Source organism: Pinus tabuliformis, chromosome 6 (genome assembly GCF_031772625.1).
Source record: "Pinus tabuliformis cultivar Carrire ecotype Pingquan chromosome 6, CPIR1, whole genome shotgun sequence".
NCBI lineage: Eukaryota > Viridiplantae > Streptophyta > Pinopsida > Pinales > Pinaceae > Pinus > Pinus tabuliformis.
This window is the reverse complement of record NC_142292.1, coordinates 1,842,897,791-1,842,918,592: the sequence shown is the minus strand read 5'-3', so window position 1 is coordinate 1,842,918,592 and position 20,802 is coordinate 1,842,897,791. Positions and strand designations below refer to the sequence as shown.

Sequence of the window (20,802 nt, the reverse complement as noted above, 5' to 3'; positions counted from 1 at the left end):
CGCCGATAAGATGTTTTCTGGACCCTCGCTGGTATTTTGTTGATACTGATATTTTCAACAGTGGTTCTTTCTACATAATTGCTAACGATGTTAATATGTTATGGGGTGTATGTGATTTGTAAATGTTGAACAAATGTGAAAAATGCAATTATCTACAACAAGGAACAATATAGCCCTAAGAAAAATTAATAGAAGTACCTTCTGAGCCAAATCAACATGGTCCCATGGGAGGACTGCCTTTGGGCCTTTCACCCCTAGCCATATCAACATGACCCCATGGGAGAATATCTGTCCGATGTTGCAAAACATCAACACTCTTTCTTAGCGAGGGAGACATTTTGCATCACGCCAAGCTTGTCTCAAAAGTAAACAAACTTCCCCTTAGACAAAGGCTTAGTGAGAATGTCTGCAATCTGCTCGTCCGTGGATATGCACTGGAGCTTCACCGCCCCCTTTTGCACCATGTCTCGGATGAAGTGATATTTGATCTCAACGTGCTTCAACCTGTCATGAAATGCTGGATTTTTCAAAAGCTTGACACAGATTTGATTATCACAATATATCAATGTTGTCTCTATCACCTGATCAAATAGTCCTGCAAGTAACTTCTGAAGTCACAATGCTTCTTGACTTGCGACACTCGCTGCGATATACTCTGCTTTTGCTATATTGAGTGTGACAAATGTTAAACCAGGATATCATAGCTGATCCCAAGCTGAAGCAGCACCTCGAGGTGCTTTTTTTGTCTACTGCACTCCTAACCCAATCAAAATCAACATATCCCTATAGCCTCACTTCACCACTTGAGACACATCTCAAGACCATATCCAATTGTACCAAGCAACTACCTCAACACATGCTTCGCTACAACCTAATGTACATGCCTTAGGTTAACCATTATACTAGCTCAGAGTGTTCACTGACAAGCAAATATCTAGACTGGTGTTAACGAGGTACATCAAGGATCCAATCTTGCTTGTACAATGTGGGCTCCACCAAATCTAAATTTGAAGCGGAATCACTCAACTTCTTCAGATTTGTTACCATAGGTGTAGCCATGGATTTGCAATCCATTATACCGAATCTCCTCAAGATCTGAACTGTGTACTTCCCCCATCTAAGGAAGATCTCACTAGGTCTTTGCCACACCTCCATCTGTTATGAAACTAGCTCACAAAAAGATAGAAAAGATAGATAAACGCCTTAGAAATAAGCCTCTTAGAGGGGGAAACCTCCTTTACATTATACATATGAACAATTCTTTGATGATACAAATGAAAAGACCTTTCTATATATAGGAGTCTAAGGGGTCATAATATAATCAGAGCTGGCATAACAATAATAATGTAAGGGCACAATAATAACAATAGTGGGCTTCTATGGGGCACAATAGTAACAATATGGGGACTACATGGTACAACAATATAATAAGGGGGTTGTACTAATAACAATAAGGGGTTATACTAGTAGTATAGGGGCGTAACATGCCCCTCTCCTTCAAAAAGTTTTGTCCTCAACGCTTGAGTAGTTCTTGATGCTTCTGTATAAAATTCTTGTCCTCCCATGTGGAATCTTCAGTGGGTAAGTTCTTCCACTTGATGAGATACTCTGAAATGGATCGATTTCGTAGCTGCCGAGTTCTTGTTTCTGTGACTTCTCCAGGTTCCAATATGATTTTTCCTTCCTCTTCAAGTTCTGGCAATATTGTTTGAATTGGGATCTTCTACAACTTTTGAATGAGTGGCCATACTTCTTTGTCCTTCTTCCATTCATCCCTTGCTTCGTTTATCCAATCTGGTTGGATAATAGAAATAGCACAAAACAATGCTTTCACATCCTCATCCTTTCTTGAGAGTGCATCTGCAACAAAATTTTGCTTCCCTTTTCTATAGATGATGTCAAAGTCATAACCCAACATATTTGTGACCCATTTTTTCTGTTCTTTTAAAGATAATAGTTGTTCTAAAAAGTATTTAAGACTATCATGATCCCTTTTTGCCTTGAAGTGTCTTCCCATTTGGTAAGGTTGCCATTTCTTAAGTGCATGTAGTATTGCCAACATTTCCTTCTCATAAATAGCCTGCTTGAGATGTAGCAGTAAAAATACCCAATCACCTACATCAAAATTTTTCACTACAATGTTGATCTACCTGTTGTTTCATTCGATTTTGCACCAAAGTGGCGTTATCCTTTAAAAGTTGGAGAACTTGTTGTTGATGCTTGATGTGATCTTTCACTGCTTGAACCTTTTTCTTCTTGATATGTCCTTCTATCTTGAGAGTTTGATGAGTGGTAATTTCTTCCAATGCTTTACAAGATATGGTCGGATTCATTTCTTGATGCTCAATGTGATCTTTCACTTCTTGAACATTTTTTTTCTTGATATGTCCTTCTATTTGGATAGTTTGAGGAGTGGTAATTCTGACCAATGCATTACAAGATATGGTTGGATTCATTTCTTCTTTATTGATGTGATCTTTCACTTCTTGAACCTTTTTCTTCTTGATATGTCCTTCTATCTCGAGAGTTTGAGGAGTGGTAATTCTTGCCAATGCTTTACAAGACATGGTCGGATTCATTTCTTCTTGCTTTGGGGGATGTTTCTTGATCCTTTTCTTTCTCCTTTTCATACTCTATGTAAAATAATTTCTTTTCAACACACTTATGACCTTTAGTGCATTTGCTATCACAATTGTAACAAAGCCCTTTTTCTCTTTTTTTCTTCCAATTGTTGTGGTGTACCCCTTGTAGGTTGTGGGAGGCTAGGAGAAACAACACTTCTATCTTTATAGTTGTGAGGGGTAGAATTCTTTGTTGCCATAATTTTGCTTTCCACTTTGTAACAAAGCCCTTTTTCTCTCTTTTCTTCCAATTGTTGTGGTGTTGCTCTAAAGAAGGTGTTGCTCTTTGTATTCTCATAATGCGCTATAATTTCCTCCGTGAAAATTGACCACGCAACAAGTTGTTTACGAGCCCTTTATACCATAAAAATTGATCTTGTTCTAAATATGAAGATGCAATACATACCTTTTGTAATAGTGGTACACCATGTAGATCAAAATATTTCTCCATCTGTAGTATCCAATTTATTAGATCCTTGCCATCAAACTTCCTCATCTCGCTTTTTCCTGATTTTAGGAGCTCGATCTTGAAACCATTGTAACTTTGTACTTTTGGATCTTTAAGTTCTGAAATTGCGATCTGCAGTAGCCCTCTGCGTCCTCTTTCTAATGCCACTAGTTTGATCGAAATTAGAATCTCCAAGAAAGAGTTATGCACAAACTCCCAAGATGACCTGATTATACACCTTTTCCAAATAGCAAACTTTTATGACTTGCCACATGTCACAGTTTTTTCCTTTGGATTTGAAAAATATACACAAAAAACTACTGTCTGTCCTCTTTCTGTAACTTCTTACGAAATTTTAATCTTATGCTCAGAGTGAAAGTTATGACAATTTTCCCCAGGTTACCTGTTTAGAATGTAATTCGGGAGTCTGCAAAAAGGCCAACTTCCTCAGATCATATCTCTGCAAATATAGTGCGAAAAGCTCTGAAATTCGGACCCGAGGTTCAGAACGATTTCAACCCAAATGGGTTTTGTTTTTAGTGTCTGAAATGTCTCAGAGAAAAAGTTATAGCGCAAATGTCACGATGACCTGTTTAGAGCAGCGAAACCCTAGAATCCAAAGCTTTGATACCAAATGTTATGAAACCAGTTCACAAAAAGATAGAAAAGATAGATAAACGCCTTAGAAATAAGCCTCTTCGAGGGGACAACCTCCTTTACATTATACATATGAACAATTCTTCGTTGATACAAATGAAAATACCTCTTTTCTATATATAAGAGTCTAAGGGGTCATAATATAATCAGAGCCGACATAACAATAATAATGTAAGGGCACAAAATAACAATAGTGGGCTTCTATGGGGCACAATAGTAACGATATGGGGACTACATGGGTAATAAGGGGGTTGTACTAATAACAATAAGGGGTTACACTAGTAGTATAGGGGCGTAACACCATCCATAAGAAATATTGCATCAAGCGAAGATCCTTCATCTCAAACTCTGAAGCCAACTCCCTCTTGCACCTGACAATGAGCCTCTTTGCCTCAGTAAGGAACAAATTATCAACATATAGAACCAAGATCAAAGGATGTAATGTCCCCATTTTTATTTTTCTCTATAGTACAACCAGGGTGGATTTCCAAGGTATGTGATGGCTAGGCCACAGGAGCAAGATTACATCATTAAGGGTTCCATAGGGGTTTTGAGGAGTTTTTATGTGATCCGATGGCATTTGCTTAGCGTTTTCCATCATCTGGACAACTTGCCTTTTGTTCCATTGCATTCTGACAACTTTCGTAAAACATGGTTATTATTAGGTTTGATTCAATTAATTACGCTTGAGGTGGTATCACGAGAGGATCATTTGATAGAATGCCTTAGTGTAATATTTTGTTGGAACCAGAACAAGAAGATCTACAGGATGGGATGCTGAGAAGTGATTTCCAGTGGTTGGAGAGAGTATGGTGGGCGATTTGCCATTTTCCTAGGTTAAATATGACTTTAATTAGTCATTTAATTAAAAAGGGAGAAAATAATTATTTAGAGGCCAAAAGTGACCTAAATGAAATAAAATAAAATTAAAATGTCACTTAAGATAGCGTCAAGGAAGAAGCTTCTAGAATAATAATAAAGTAATAAAATAAGATGCTTCTAGAGGCTTAGAGATCTATCTATGGAGCCTTAGAAAAGGAGGAGATCATTTGGGGAAATCTTGGATTTGTGCATTGTCTTTGTGTGAGAGGTTTGAGAACCTAGTTCTCTACTCTAGTAGCTCCAGGACGAGAACCTTTAGCCGATTCAGTGAGAGTGGGCGAGAATCCATTTCTCCCCATGTGGATTCATCTCGAATTCATAGGAGCAATTATCAGTTTAGCTTTATTTTGGAGGCTGATGTAGTATTGTTACAAATTTCTTGAAAGGCCATTGCTTCAACCATTTCCATATTATTGTACTAGCATGTGATATTTGTTGCATATTAATAAAATAAGGTTGAATTCTTCTGCATATTTATCTGGTCTATTCTTCAGTTGCAAATTCTATTTCCAATTTTGCCATTAATTTTTGTGGTTTAATTTATGCAAATGTTTATCAAATTGACGACTTAAATTTCTGAGCAATTTCTTGCTAAAATTGCTTTTGGGATATTACAGTGGTATCAGAGTTGTGCATCCTGCTAGCTCGAGGGTTTTTATCAACAGACCGAATTTCTATTTGCAGGATTAAAAATTCTTGTCATAACTTCGGTGGGATTACTTTTACCCTAATCGATGTTTTCCATCTTTGTTGGCATTATTGGATTTGGATATTTTTCTCTCCGCATTATAATTGAAGGGTCGAGTTCTGAAGTTAATTACCATTACGGAGGCCGTATTGTTCAAGTGTTAAGAATGAATTGTGTAGGATTTTTTGCTCAGCCACACTCACTGTCTTCTTGAATTTGGGTTTATATAAGGATCAAAACCTGTGGTCCTAGTTTCAGAAATTCCCAGCCATTCAAGCTATCCACCTTGAGGCAAGAGTTAAGATCCGAAGCATATATTGTTAGCTCAACAAAAGTGCAAATTTTGGGTATTAATTTCATTAAAGTTGAGATCATTGTTAAGAGAACCAAAAGCATTCTTAGGGTTGAGCCCATATTTGTGGGACTGTATTATTGTCAAATTGAAATCAACGGGTATTAATTTCATTAAAGTTGAGATCATTGTTAAGAGAACCAAGAGCGTTCTTAGGGTTGAGCCCATATTTGTGGGACTGTATTATTGTCAAATTGAAATCAACGAGTTCGAAAGATCGAGCTATTGGAAGAGATTTGCTTGACCTTCAGTCTGGATCGAATCACCCATTGAGGATCCAAATTTGTCATAAAGGATGAATTTTTCAGATTAGAATCTTGAGCATCATTTGTTGGTCGTGATAATTGCATTGGTAGATGAAATCATTTCCCATGGCTGAGAAAACAAGGGTATGTGAGGCTGATATTTGAGCGTATTTGCCGACCTGACCTGCTATTTCTTTACAAAGGCATAAATTAATTATAGACTGGGCACAATGCAACTATTTTGCTGAGCGATCAGAGGACAATGTGTGGACTGCCAGAACGTAGCATCGCTTGCATGATTAAATCGAGCTGCTATGGGAGAACCACCTGAATCATTCAGCTAGCCACAGTTAAACGAGTAATTAAATATAAAAATTCCATGACAGAGGGGGACCAGGGACCATCACAACAGTATGCAAAGGCCAAATTATCATTCCATGTAGATTGGAAGTCAAAGTCGTCCCCAAATCGTTGACAATTCGTCTACTTGCACAATGGATTGTTGAATTGGTCGTTGTGGCTTTCAAATGGACGAATTCAATGAAAATCAGCCGAACCTCACGTCATTCTAAGCATTGGGATGAAACTACAACAATGGTTGTAACAATCGCTGAGTTAATGATTTGTTGTCTGCATGTATGGAACAATACATTTTGGAGTTCGATGGCAAGGTAATAATATATGTGTTGTAGAGCAGGAGTGCGAGTGACTCGTTTGGTGGCTAGAGGTAGTACATACATATTTGCAGGGAGTAAAATTGCCATTCATATTCTCTACGTTGACTGCAAATAGAGGTCAACAGGAAGCTGGTTGCAAACAGTACGTGGATGCCCTAGTCGTCTAATACTGTGTGCATGATAGGATACCTGTAGCAGAGGATGCTGTTTTGCTGAGGCAAAGCTTTATATTAACCAAGATTGTTATTCAGGGAGTCTATTGTTGGAGTATTTAGAGGGGTGAACTGTAAAGAGGACAAACCAAGAATTGTGTTGTCTATTGTTGAAGACAGAGTACTGTGTAATTATGTGCTAACATTGTTTGTTGCAGGAAATGTTTTTTTGGACATCTTATATTGTCAGATGTAATGGCTGAGATTAATATGTTTGTCTTGAGAATCAAAATATGTATGTTGCAAGCTACAGTCATAGTGGGAGTCATCAGAGATATATTGTCATATGTCCAGTGCATGGTAGAACGCTGCCATAGTTAATTCTGAGAGTGTTGCTGATCAGAATCATTGGGGTCTGAATTTTTCAGAGACAGAGTTGTATTAGTCTGGGGCTATATTGCTATATTTGCTGTTATAACATCATGATTGAGGGTGCTCATGTTGTCTATGGACTGAGCAAACTGTGAAATATATATATATTTAGGACATACTTCTAGGGTTTAATTTTATTGATGAGCATGCCCTGTATCTTGTGTTGGGAGTGTTAGTGAGATGATGTTCACATATTGCTAGTCAAGCTACTGTTGAAGGGTATGTACATGTGCATATTGTCATTGGTCATAGAATCTGTTGACTTTCTATCATTAAACTAGAAATCGGTTGCTGATATAATTGTACAGCTGAATGTGAGGTCTATGTCAGATCTTGGAATGATGGTGGAACATATGAGTTGTTGTATGCACAGTTGCAAACAGTCAGAGTAATGTATAAGCTAGCTTGATGTATTTTCCACTATCGAGCTAAAACATGGATAAGACCTTCATAAATTCCCGTAATAATTTAGCAGAAACAAACAACAAACCCTTTTCAAAGGGGATGCATACTATTCTTCAGCGAGAGCAGCCACAAGAAGAGCATGAGATGGGATACAAACTTTTGCACTCTGGACAAATTTGAGATTCATGGGGTTTTCAGTAAAAGCCCTTCGCAAGCTGGAAGAACTTGCTACATTCCTTTCCAAGGTGGATCAATCAGATGGCAAGAGCTTGATTTGGGCTCTAAAACCAACCATACTTGCCTTAGTAAAACACAAGTATTTGAAACACCCTTGTGAAGGGGTCAAACTTCCGGTTGCATCATGTCTCAATGATATCATGGTGTTAACCGCCCCTTTATTCATTTATAATGATGGCATTATGAGGAGAGTCTTCAAATTGATAATAGAGACCTTCTAGGACTTGGATAACAATGAGGGCCCCACCAATGGGAAGACGCTGGAAATTCTAAAAATCATGGCCATGGTTAGAACATATAATATCATGTTTGATCTAGAGTGTGATGACCTGATTCTCCAAATGTTCCACTATTTTTCAACAATAGGAAACATCATCCTGACATGGTCATAACACATATGAAATCCATTTTGTTTTCATGTATGGGAGGCTGTGAAGCCATTTGCAAGAAGTTGTAGACTATGTTGATGGCCATATGGAGAAAGGAGCAGTTGGTTTCACCTGTTGCTTACAGACTAGCTGAAAGGTTGGTTGAGTAGAACATAAATCTGTTTAGGAGGTAGTTGACCAGGGGGGACTTGCTCAGGATTGGTGAACCATGTAGTAAAAATGCGTCAAGGAGGAAGGGTCTTTGCTTCATCTACAAGGAACCTTGGGGACCTGACCATTCACGCATGAGTGACATAGAGGAAATGGCAGAGGTAGATCAGTAGGAGGATCCTTTTGACTTTCCGGATGAGGATTCTTCTTTTATGGTTGAGTCCATGGGTTCTTACAAGGATGCCTCTAAGGAGCATGAGCAGTCATATGGGGTTGTTGATAGCAGGCCGAATATATATTCTTGTGTGCATGATGAGCAGTCAGTAGGCCCTGTGGGAGACATTCAGGGAGGTGAGTCATTAGTGACAATTCAACATGAGAAAAATATGGTGGGGCATGAGTCAAATGTGGAGGATGGTATGCACAATGTGCGGGATGGGCCATTTTTGGAGGGTCAGCTAGTGGCTCATGTTGATTCCCTATTGGAGGAGGATGAACAACCGTCCTTTGGGCCAACCATTGACGAGGAGTAGACAGATGTACAGGCAACCAATAGGGTTATAGTATTTGTAGACAGATGTACAGGCAACCAATAGTGTTATAGTACTTGTAGACACTTGTTATGAGGAGGTGCTAGAGCCTGACAGGATAGTTTTGTAGGAGATTAGTAGACTAGAGGAGTGTGGAGTTTCTAGTCAGATGAGGGAGGATCTTTTGGGGATGGTGGTGCGTCCATCTTTGAGCCTACCCATTGATGAGATGCAGATAGGTGCAATGGCAACCAGTAGAGCTGCAGTATTTCCAGGAAACAACTCTCTCCAGGAGTACATAAACAGGGCTTGCAACACCACTTGTCCACATGTGCCCATTATAGAGAAAGGGGCAAGATTTCTTAGACAAATCTTGTTGATTGACCAGGCATAACAACATGAGTTCAGCATGGACCAAAAGCAACACAGTAGACTTGTTCCATACACAGATATCCATGCATTGGATTGGCGGGAGATCATGAGTTGGTATCCTATTGACGGAGTGTCATTCTTAGTCAGGAGCGTAGTACAACAGGGGCCCTTAGAGATAAGGGATACTACATGCTCCTATTGGCCGCAGGATGTAGTTCGACCACTCATCATCATTTCAACACAACATTAGCATAGTGGGATTGACCTTGGTTTATGCCAGGGGTTGGATTGGAGAGAGGTGATGAGTTGGTATTCTATTGGTGGAGCACCGTCTACAACCAGAGACAGAGCACAACCAGAGCCATGGGGTATGGGCGATGATGATTGGCCATGGTGGCTTTGGGATCTAGGTGGATCCATTGATGGCAGGTTGAGTCAGAGATGGGTTTGGGATCCAGGTATTGAGGGATCCATTCATGTTTGGTTAGCATGGAGGCATGGCGTAGCACAATGGTTCATATGGGATCTTGGTATTAGTTTGCAAATGTCTCTGCATTGGACATATATGGATTGCTTGAGGGAAAGCAATCTTGGGGTGGGAGGATTTGTCATGACGCCATTTTTATTTTCCTCTATAGTACAACCAGGGTGAATTTCTAGGGTATGTGATGGTTAGGCCTCAGGAGTAGGATTATATCATCAGGGGTTCCAGAGGGGTTTTGAGGAGTTTTTATGGGATTCAATGGTATTCGCTTGGCATTTTCCATCATCCACGCAACTTGCTTTTTTTCCATTGCATTCTGACAACTTTCGTAAAACAGGGTTATTATTGGGCTTGACTCAATTAAATACGCCTGAGGTGGCATTTTGGGAGGATCATTTGATGGAATGCCTCAACGTAATAACTCGTTGGAACCATAACGGGAAGATCTACAGGATGGGATGTTGAGAAGTGACTTTCGGTGGCTAGAGTATGGTGGACAATTTACCATTTTCCCAAGTTAAAAATGACTTTAATTGGCCATTTAATTGAAAAGGGAAAAAATAATTAATTAGATGAAAAAGGCCAAAAGTGACTTAAGTGAAATAAAATAAAATTAAAAAGTCACTTAAGATAAAGTCAAGGGAGGAGCTTCTAGAGTAATAATAAAATGATAAAATAAGATTCTTCTAGAGGCTTAGAGATCTATCTATGGAGTCTTTAAAAGTAAGATGAGGAGATTATTTGGGGATATCTTGGATTTGTGCATTGTCTTTGTGTGAGAGGTTTGAGAACCTAGTTCTCTACTCCAGTAGCCCCAAGGTGGGAATCCTCAGCTGATTTAGTGAGGATGGGCGAGAACCCATTTCTCCCCTTGGTGGATTCATCTAGAATTCACATAAGCAATTATCAGTTTTGCTTTATTTTGGAAGCTGATGTAGTATTGTTACAAATTTCTTGAGAGGCCATCGCTTCAACCATTTCCATATTAGTTAACTAGCATGTGATATATGTTGCATATTAATAAAATAACGTTGAATTCTTTTGCATATTTATCTAGTCTATTCTTCAATTGTAGATTCTATTTCTAGTTCTTCCATTAATTTTTGTGGTTTAATTTATGTGAATTGTTTATCGAATTGACGACTTAAATTTTTGAGCAATTTCTTGCTAAAATTGTATTTGGGATATTATAAAGGATTTCGATGAAGGATATCTTGGGGTCCCTTTCATATCTATGGCGGGAATATATGTGGTTAACATGTTGCTAGGTCCTTACAAACATGGGAATCACTAGCGTGAATGAAATTGCCTTAACAAATGCTTGCTTCACCCTACAAGTATTGAATTTGAAGTTCAATGAAGGACTAGGGCTTCGTTCTTCCAATGGAGTCGCCAATAATGTTATTCAATATGTCTTATGGGGAACCAAAAACACATTTCGTGTCCCTGACAACGATGCCAAAATGATACCACTCAAACTAGCAGGGGGCCTAAAGGAGATTCCTAAAGGGGACAACTGTTAGGCCAAGGGCAACAATGGAGACTTAACCCATTGTCACCTCACCTAAGACTCCCTACTCTTTACAGACTTTCACCGATGGGAGGAGACTTGGTATATGGAAGTCACTTGTGAAGGATGAATCAAAAAATGGATGTGAAGTGACCTTAATTATCCTTTTCCTACAAGGGGGTAAAGGATGGAGCTTACTTGCTCTTCAAGCAAGGTACACAGATTTCTAGGATAAGGAAGTGAGGATTTGAGGGTTAGGTTAGAGGAATATGCCTTGTAAAGGGATTTTCCAATCCTAAAATCCTTATTGAACTTGGCTTCCTGAATGGTTTTTGGAGAATTGGCTTTCAAAGGTATGGGACCATATGGGACCAAGCGGACCCAACCTAGGTTAAGGAGAGAGAATCTAGCAACCAATGATGTGCTTGACCTAATTAGGGAGGGGAAAGGGATCAAGGGATGAATTTTCAATGAAAGGCAATGCAAGGATCCCGGTGAGGTTTTTAAGCCTAAAGGAAACCAAGGGCAAGAATTGGTCTTCGATCTAGGGCTTGTGATATCCCAAGATCCCATCGTCAGAATCTCATGAAATTTGGAGGGCTTCTTGAGGACACACCAGCGCAGTTGTGGAACAAAAATTGACGTATTTGGATGGCTAGATTGTGAGATAATTGACGCCTTAGGTGAACTAGAGGACTAGCCCTAGAGAAGAGGAAAGGGGACCAGTGCCTAATCCTTTGGGGATATTGGAGTCGGGTAGAATTATGATTATGGACCTTTGAATTTTCTAGGTCAGAGAGGCCTCAAAGACAACTTTGCTTGGCACTAGGGCAGCAACAAAAGCAGCTTCAAAGACTTTATACTTCGAAGTTCGTTTTGCAAGATAAATGGCTTGTCAAGTTGAATTTCAGTAATGAAACATCCCTAGGAACATTTATTCATTATACATGGCCCATACATGAAGCATTCACTATCTAGAAACAAAATTTCCACAACTTTGCATAAGAGATACAACAAATAAGCCCTAGTATAGCGAAATCACAACAACAATGTATGTGGCAAAATTAGAAAGAAAGAATAACATTAAAATGTACTTACATGTATAAGAATATATCCAACCATCCAAAAAACTTGCCATCAAGAATCTCCAAGACATATGAAAATTATCCAAACATCAAAATTCATTCCATGCTCCAAAAATTCTTCCTCCAAGAAGGATAGCAAAAATATCTAAAGAGATATTATTTCTAAATCCAAGTGATGATACAAATGAATTCATGTCTCTCCTATTTATACACTCATTAGGAGTTCGAATTACCTAATTTGAGCCTACATTAGCCCATCAACTAAAATAATGTGCAACTAACTATCTATGGTGACAAGCCCACCATTCTAGCTCACAAATAAAATAATAAGCCTCCCAAGAGGTCGAATGATCAATAATGCATGTCGTTGGGCTCTCTAAGAGGCCTGATGAAGTCCATAAGTTCCAAAATGATGAATTGGACTTCCAAAAGTAATGGACAAGGGGCTGGCCCTTGTTCTCCACATAATAAAGCTATGGTGCTCCCAATGGCTGTGAGGGCATAGAAGTGACCTCATGGGTCTCCAAGTAAGTCGAAGATGCTTGTAGACCATCTATAATGGCTCAAATGATGGTGTAAGTGATGCCACATCAACATACAAGTCCAAGGTCATTTGTCAAGTGCATGGTACAATTGTGGGGCACATTGGGCAAAGGTGAACCATGTGCATCTTCCTTATCCAATAGGTGATTCTTGATCAATCTCTGAACATCTCTGGGGATCCATGGAGTGTTGTCTACCACTACTAAGGCCCATGGCTCTCAACACACACCCTACATGTGCCAATGTAGCCCTCTGGAGGGTTAGGACCACGTATAGGGAGATCAAACCCAAGATGGAGACCACCTGCAATCCTGCATAAGGTCCAATGCGTCCCCTAGCCTTCTAGTACAACAAGTCATCGAGGAAATTGAGTAAAACAACTTACAAACCATGGACCACAAGTGGGGACTTCATAATGGCTCACCCTTTCATAATGAGGCTTTGGCAGGTGCTAATGTCTCAAAGTTCCAAATGGGGTTAACCAAGTATCCCATTAGGTGGTTTCTACTTCTAAAGGGGATAATATGTGCAAGGTGCATCCTTTAAAAGGTGGTGGCATGTGATAAAAATATGGATGGAGTAGGGAATGAAAAGGGGCAACCCTGGGCCACATGCTGGGGTACAAGTGTAACTAGTAAAAGGTAAGCCCATACTTGGGTATACAATGTATAGGATGGAGAAATCATGGGACATGAGGTGCCCCAACCTTGATTTTTCCACCCTTATTTATATGCTTTTTGCCGTTTTATGATTTTTCTTTAATTAACTGCTCTGGGCTCAAGGGGTAAGAGCACAATGTGTGAGATGGATACCCCCTTTTGAGGTAGGGCGGTTCATTGCCCACCAGGGGTTTGGGACAATCATGGTTCCTATATGATGAAGGAGGCTCATAGAGCCTGTAGGAACCAGGGTGATGGCCATGATGATGGGGTAGAGCTTATGTATTGGCTTTTGCCCACGTGCTAAATGTGTTTGTCCTGGCCATATTTTGCATTTTGTGCTACATTTCCTATTGAATGTGGCCCATTATGCTTTTACTTTTCTTTTTTAGCGGCATCAATCATCGGGGCATCATTCCAGGTTTGACCCAAGGTGTGGGCAAGGGGAAAGGGAGAGGTAGCCCTATGTGGACCCAAGTGGGAGAAATGATGAATGGGGCTATAATGAGTGGAAAGGAGGCAATATATGTGGATGAGGGAGTGGGACCACGCAATCAAAATTAGGGTTTCCCATGAAATACCATCCCTAAAGCCAAATGGTCAGCAAAAGAGATCCCACGGGACTAGAATCCAAGGTTAATATCCAAAAGGGGTCTAAGGGACAAGAGCACTGACCTAGCCCATTCTTTCCTCTGAGTCCTCCAATTATCCATGCCCAGAACTGTCCATGATAAGCAAACTACAATACTGAATTACCAAATGACAAGGCATACCTTTAGGTTTGGGAAGCCCACCTTCAAACATACGATCATGGCAGATGGGTGAGGGCCCACATGGCTAGCTTAGGTGGTGGAGAAATGGCACAACGAGCTAATTGGTGGTTGTTGGCTGCCGACTGAGGACTATCTTGGAAAAAAAATTTCTCCTAAGGATATCACCCACAAAATGGTGGGTAACAAATGCCTTATAGCTCGAGAACCTCTGTGGTCGTCTTCTCTCCCTGAGAGTACCACAGTGAGATGCATGCTTGTCTGCATTCTGCAAAGTATCATGTAGCCATGTTGGTCTCTTCCTGGACCCTGCAACATCTCTAGGTGGCTCTACTGACTCTCCTTGATAGTTTGAAGGATGAACCACTGGATTAGAGGGATCCACATCCTTCAGAGCCTCCTCTTCCTCATTATCAAGATCCATATGAGAATTTCTAGACCTCCTGAAGGCTACGTCCTCGTCAAAAGTAACATCCCAACTAACCACAATCTGATGCTGTCCTAGAATGTTGATCCTTGTAGGCCTTCGAAGTTTCGTTGTATCCCACAAAAGTACCATTATTCTTTGAAGGTTCTACCTTCTTCCTCTTCTTTTTGGGCACGTGGATGTATATTAGACAACCAGAGATGCTCAAATGACCGACCTCTGGCTTCACTCCTTTGAATGCCTCCTTAGGATTCTTGTCCTCCAATATCCGGTGTGGAATCCTGTTCTAAACATAAACTGCTGTGCTGGATGCCTCTGCCTTTAAGAACATGGGTAAATCCTGATCATGAAACATCGCCTTGACAACCTCCATAATGGACCCGTTCTTCCTTTTTGCAACCACGTTTTGCTGAGGGTTATAAGGAATTATCCACTCCCTCTTGATCCTTGCCTCCTTGCAGAAATCACTGAAGTCCCTGGAAGTATATTCTCCTCATTTGACCTGAAAACCTTGATCTTCTTCTTTGTCAAATTCTCTACTCGAGCTTTGAACTCATAGAACCTATTGAAGGCCTCATCCTTGGTCTTCATGATGTAGATTCATGTCTTCTGGGAGGAATCACCAATGAATGTCACATAGTACAGGAAACTGCCAAAGATGGTATTGTCATTGGTCTGAGTACATCTGAATGTACTACATCAAAGATCCCCTTGGACCTATTATCACTGCTCAGAAAAGATCCCTTGGCATTCTTGCCAAGTGCACAACCTCTGCCAACACCCTCATGCTTTGCGTGGAGCTCTGGAAGACCTATAACCATCCTCCTCAATACTAGCAAATCCCTGAAATGTAGGTGAGCAAATCTCCGATGCCATAGCTCACATAAACTGATATTGTCATGTACCAATGCCTGGGTTGGATGTCCTAACAATATGCACAAACCTCCCTCTCAACACCAATCACTCGTGCTTAGTCTATGCTAAAGCCCTTAGGCCATACAAGAACCTATCCATCCACAAAAGCAACTTTGTAACCTCTATCCTCCAACGCTGGAATACAAAGCAGGTTCTTCTTCAGTACTGGTACAAATAATACATCTCTCATGTGTAGGGTATCTCTGGGCTCCAGCTAAAATAATGCTGTCCCAATTCCTTTCATTGCATACTTGGGCATTATCTCCAAGTTCCCCCTGCAATTTTGAATTCTTCTTTGCCAAATTTGTGAGAGAATGTCGTGAACCTGTCTTGTGCCTAGAAGCACCGCTGTTCACCAACCAAAAATGGCACTACTATTTGTAATAGTGCTTGTAAGAGTGGATGTAAAGGAATATTCTTTTCAAAGTTCATATGCAATCTCATCAAGTTTAGATTTCTTTGACTTCTTTTGTGGTAGATGTTCATCGTCATCATCATCAACATCAATTGTTGATGCATGCTGCTTTCCCTTCCTTTTTTTTTGAGGACATTAGGAGGCATAGTGATCAAATGTATGACATTTGAAGCACCTGATTTGGAATTGGAGCTGATATTCCACTTGCATTCTTCTGATCAAAGTTTCTTCTTCCTTTTCCTTTCCTTGCATGAGCTGCAAAGGCTTGGGTTTCTTCATCTTGAGGTCTCTGCAAGCTGTTCTTGGACAACAATCTGGCCTCCTCTCGAACATAATTGGTCCAAAGCTGATCAACCCTGGGCAGCTCATCCCATGCACAAATACCTTGTACAAATGGATCCCATGAAAAAAGAAATCCATTAAGAGTCACTATAACATGCTTTGCATCATCAATGGTATCTCCAATGGTTCTAAGTTGATCTTTCAACTGGGAGACTCTCATGAGATAAGTGGCAATTGAATTTAATCTGGACGTCATGATACGACAAAGCTGATGCCTCAAGGCTAACTTCCAGTTAGTGTTCTTACTCGAACATTCCCACCAAGCAACATACATCTCTTTGGCATTCTTTAACTCATCAACATGTAGAATCAAATGGTCCTTTATGGAATCTATCAAGATCCTCTTAGCCTTTACTTCATTCTTCTTATGCTTGGCTTTCTCCTCAACATTTGCTGGTTCTGAAACAATCTCCTTTACATAATTCTGAATATCATTTTCATCCAAGACAAGGAGTATCTTGGTCTTCCAAGATCTGAAATTTGTAGCACCATCTAACATGTCTTCTACTCTGAGATTGGGCACCATCCTGACAAGAGATTTGGTCTGTACAAGCTATTGAATATTGAAATATAAGGCTTGTTCAATGGCTGATCTTCAACACAACTCTGATACCATGTTGAAATTCTACGACAAGCGTACTAGAATACAAATTTTTTCCTGATAATTACTTTCTAATGATTTTCAATTAATATCTTTTATGCCACTGCTATCACTGAATAATTATAATCAGAAAATCTCAATAGTAAATGTAGCGGATGTAGAAAATTGTGTCGCATAGCCCCAACCTAGTTTCAATTTCTTTTACACATGAAGTTTAATTCCCATATCCCATGGTTAATTTCTGAGTTTAAACTTCAATATTAAATTCAATTAAAACACTACAGAGCTATGTTTACTTTTCACTTTCACTTTCAGTTGATAAAAAAATTCACAAGCATGCACAGAATTTAAGAAACTTGTTTTTGGTCAACATGACCTTGGAAAAACCCCAAAGGGAAAACCAGTTGGAAGAGGGATTTTATTTGCTTTTAATCTCAGAGAATTATTACACATTAAATACACATCAAGGGTAATTATCTCTCACTTGATTTTTGTGCCAGATTCCTTAGAAAACGTGCCACTGTTCAACACACATATCGAAATTTGTGCCTTTGTCAGACTGATTTTCTGCCTTGAAAATCACACCCTTTAACCATAATTTTCTCGTTTTTCTGGCCTATTAGTCCAGAAAATCCCTCCTGGAAATTCGTGCCTCGACATTCAATTTTTGATCTCGAAATCTAAGCAAACAGATGATCTCCTTGTTTTGCGTGCTTGCACATGAAACCTCTACCATTTTCTTCGATTTTCGGGCTTCTTAGAATTGCCTTTAATGTTCTTTCCCCTGAAAACTGTGCTGGAAGTATTGCTGTACTTGCCTTGAACTGCATGTTACTGGCTCAGTGAGGAAATACGCACTTGTTCTCCTTCTCCTTGCTGCAACTCTTTCCGTACAAATTTGTTGACTTGTAGCCTGCTCGTAGCTAGCTGGCTCAGTCTCCACAACACTCACCACATAGCCACCCAACCTCTATGGTGGTCTGCTCTCCCTAACTGACCATTGGGTCTTCCCACTGACTCCTGTGCTTTCTTCAAGGTATCATAAAGCCATCTTGGCTTCCTCTTACCTGAAGTTACCTGTTGAACTGGTGTGGGATCCTCTCTTGGAGCCTATAATCTTAAATGATGATGCTTTTGTGGCCTGCAGTGAACCTATACTCTGGGAATCTGTTCCTTGTGATCTTGAACTCTATGATCCCGTCACCCCTGAAGTCGGTGAGCCTCCTGACCCTGGTGAACTTGTAGATCTTGAAACCTATGGTATGCTTCCCTGTTGAGGAGGCTGCTACACTACATGATCATCCTCCCGAGACTTACTCAAGACCCTCTCCTCCTCAAACATCACATCCAGCCTCAGGATAAATTTCCTCTTGGAAGGAATATATATTCAGTAGGCCTTGCAGGTCTCGCCGTAACCCACAAGAATACCTTGATCTGTTTTGGGTTCTGACTTGGTCCTCTTCTCCTCAGGCTTCTTCCCAGAAAAATCCTCCTCAGGAGTTTTACTCCCCAACACTCTATGTGGACTCCTATTCTGCAGATATACTGTAATGTTACAAGCCTCAATCCATAAAAAGAAAGGTAGCCTCTGATCATGCAACATGGCTCTTGCTGCCCCCAATATGGCCCTGTTCTTCCTCTCTGCCACCTCATCACGCTGGGGGTTATATGGAATTGTGTGCTTTCTCCTAATGCTCGCTCTCCTACAAAACTCCTTCATCTCATTGGAGGTATACTCACCCTTATTGCCCATCCTCAAGACCTTGATCTTCTTCCTTGCTTGGTTCTCCACAAGAGCCCTAAACTTTTGGAACCTCTTGAAGACCTGATCCTTGGTCTTCATAAAGAAAATCTAGGTCTTCCTAGGGTAGTCATCAATGAAAGTCACATAATATGAAAATCCACTCAGTGATACAGAAGACATAGGACCACATGCCAGGGTCCATCAACTCAAGGATGCCTGCTACCCTGCTATCACTGTTCGGGAAAGGAGTCTTGGTGTACTTTCCCAAAGCACACCCCTGTACACATCATGATGCTTAGTACTTAAATGCACTGTTATCAGGGCTTGAACAAACTGTTTTGAACTGGCTGGTCCAATCAGTTTGAGGCCAAAACCAGTTCGGACCAACGACCTAAATCCATTGTACCGAACCAACATTTTTTCATTGAAGTGACCGATTTTGCGTATTGCTGCCAAGGACTGTTTGAATGCAATTTTTTTTTTGTGCAGAAAAGCAATGATTTGTCATAGGGGTGTTGGGAAATGTATCTAGTATTGGTCTTCATAATTGTTGTTTGGCTCATGACATGATGTAATTCTTATGTATTTGTAAAGAGAAGAAAAGAAAATCATTGTAAAGATCAAAGAAAAAATATTTTTATAAGCATGGTTTCATGCTCAAATTATTATGTTTATAGGTCAAAGCACCCATTGAGTGCTTCTAGGGTTGTGTCATGAGTCATAGTCCTTGTCATCATGTAATAGACCCTTCTTGGGCTTTTTGTATCAAGAAAGAAATTTGTTTTTATGACAAAAATGTAAATTATGACTCCTCCATAAAGTCGACCTTCTCCTCTTATCAAGTCGGCCTCATAAAGGCTGTTCGACCTCACAAGGAGACTATATATAGAGAAGACATTCAACATCCATCCAAGAAACATTTGATCTGCAATTCTAGTGAAGAAAAGAAGTATGAAAGGCATAAAAGGAAGGTCTATCCCATTACAAGAGAAGAAAAACCCTAGCGAGGAAGGAAGGAACAATTGTCAAGAAAGAAAGACTGAAACTATGTTTTTTTCTATCACACGTGTGGGCAGTTAGGGTTACTGCAGGACCGAGCTACTGTAGGCCGAGAATTTCAGAGCAAGGAAGAGGGCCGAGATCCTGTCTGACTTGGTTTTGAAGTATTTGACTTGTATTGACTTTGAAGATCTTGACTAGACTTTGACTAAACTTTCTTGGAACGCTGACTTGGTGGATGGAGGAAGAGAGGTCTTGGTTGTCTCACTTTGAATTAGTTCTTGAAGAAGAAGATACATTTGGTTGAGTTCTCCCCTAGGAAAGGGGTTTTTCCTTGGCTGAGAGCCTACACACTGTGTCCTTTGTTGTTTTTGATCTTCTTGCATTTATTTTTGATTGTGGCTTGATGAAAAGAAGTTAAAAAAGATGTAAAGAAGATAATAAGAATACAAATACATCACAAGTAATTATCAAAGATAAAAAATCTTTTTGCCTTTCCAATCTTCTAACATGGTATCAAAGATAAGGTGAAGAAGCAAAAAACGCAGCTTGAAGATCTTCTGCTCTCTAAAGGATTCAAGGAGAAAGAAGAAAAGTTTTGAACTTTTGTTTGGGAGGAAGAAGGAGGTCTTGGAAGTATTGAAGGATCATGTAGAAGTCTTGGTTTAGGAAGGACCTATTAAAGGATACATAGAGATCTAGACCTCATCAAAGGTGACATAAGCATCATCAAATTTGAGACTGTAGCCCTGCACACATCTTTAGGAGGTCAAAGATTTTGTAAATCTGTAAGGCAGAGCCTCAGATCCAAATCTCTATCTCAAGGCTTAAAAAGGCTTCTTAAAGTGTGAATGAGAGGGATATATATATCCCTGTGGTAGAGCATGTGATAGAGCAAAGGCTTGAATGAAGAATATAGGTCGAAGTCTTGTGCTAAAAGGCTGAGCTTGAGAATCACTGAAAAGAGTTCTAATAAATTTTGTGTATAAGGAGGACCGAGACCTAATAATGGTGTTGAAAGCTTGTGATCTCCTTTGCAAGCACTGTGATCTTGTGGGGTCGAAAGTTTCA

The 20,802-nt window shown here is 40.0% G+C and overlaps 1 protein-coding gene across 2 annotated transcripts in view; it reads left to right on the top strand.

Annotated features, from left to right (window-relative positions):
* The window catches only part of LOC149266377 (mediator of RNA polymerase II transcription subunit), a 182,406-nt gene that overhangs the window by 47,587 nt on the left and 114,017 nt on the right, over positions 1-20,802 (top strand). The window lies entirely within an intron of this gene.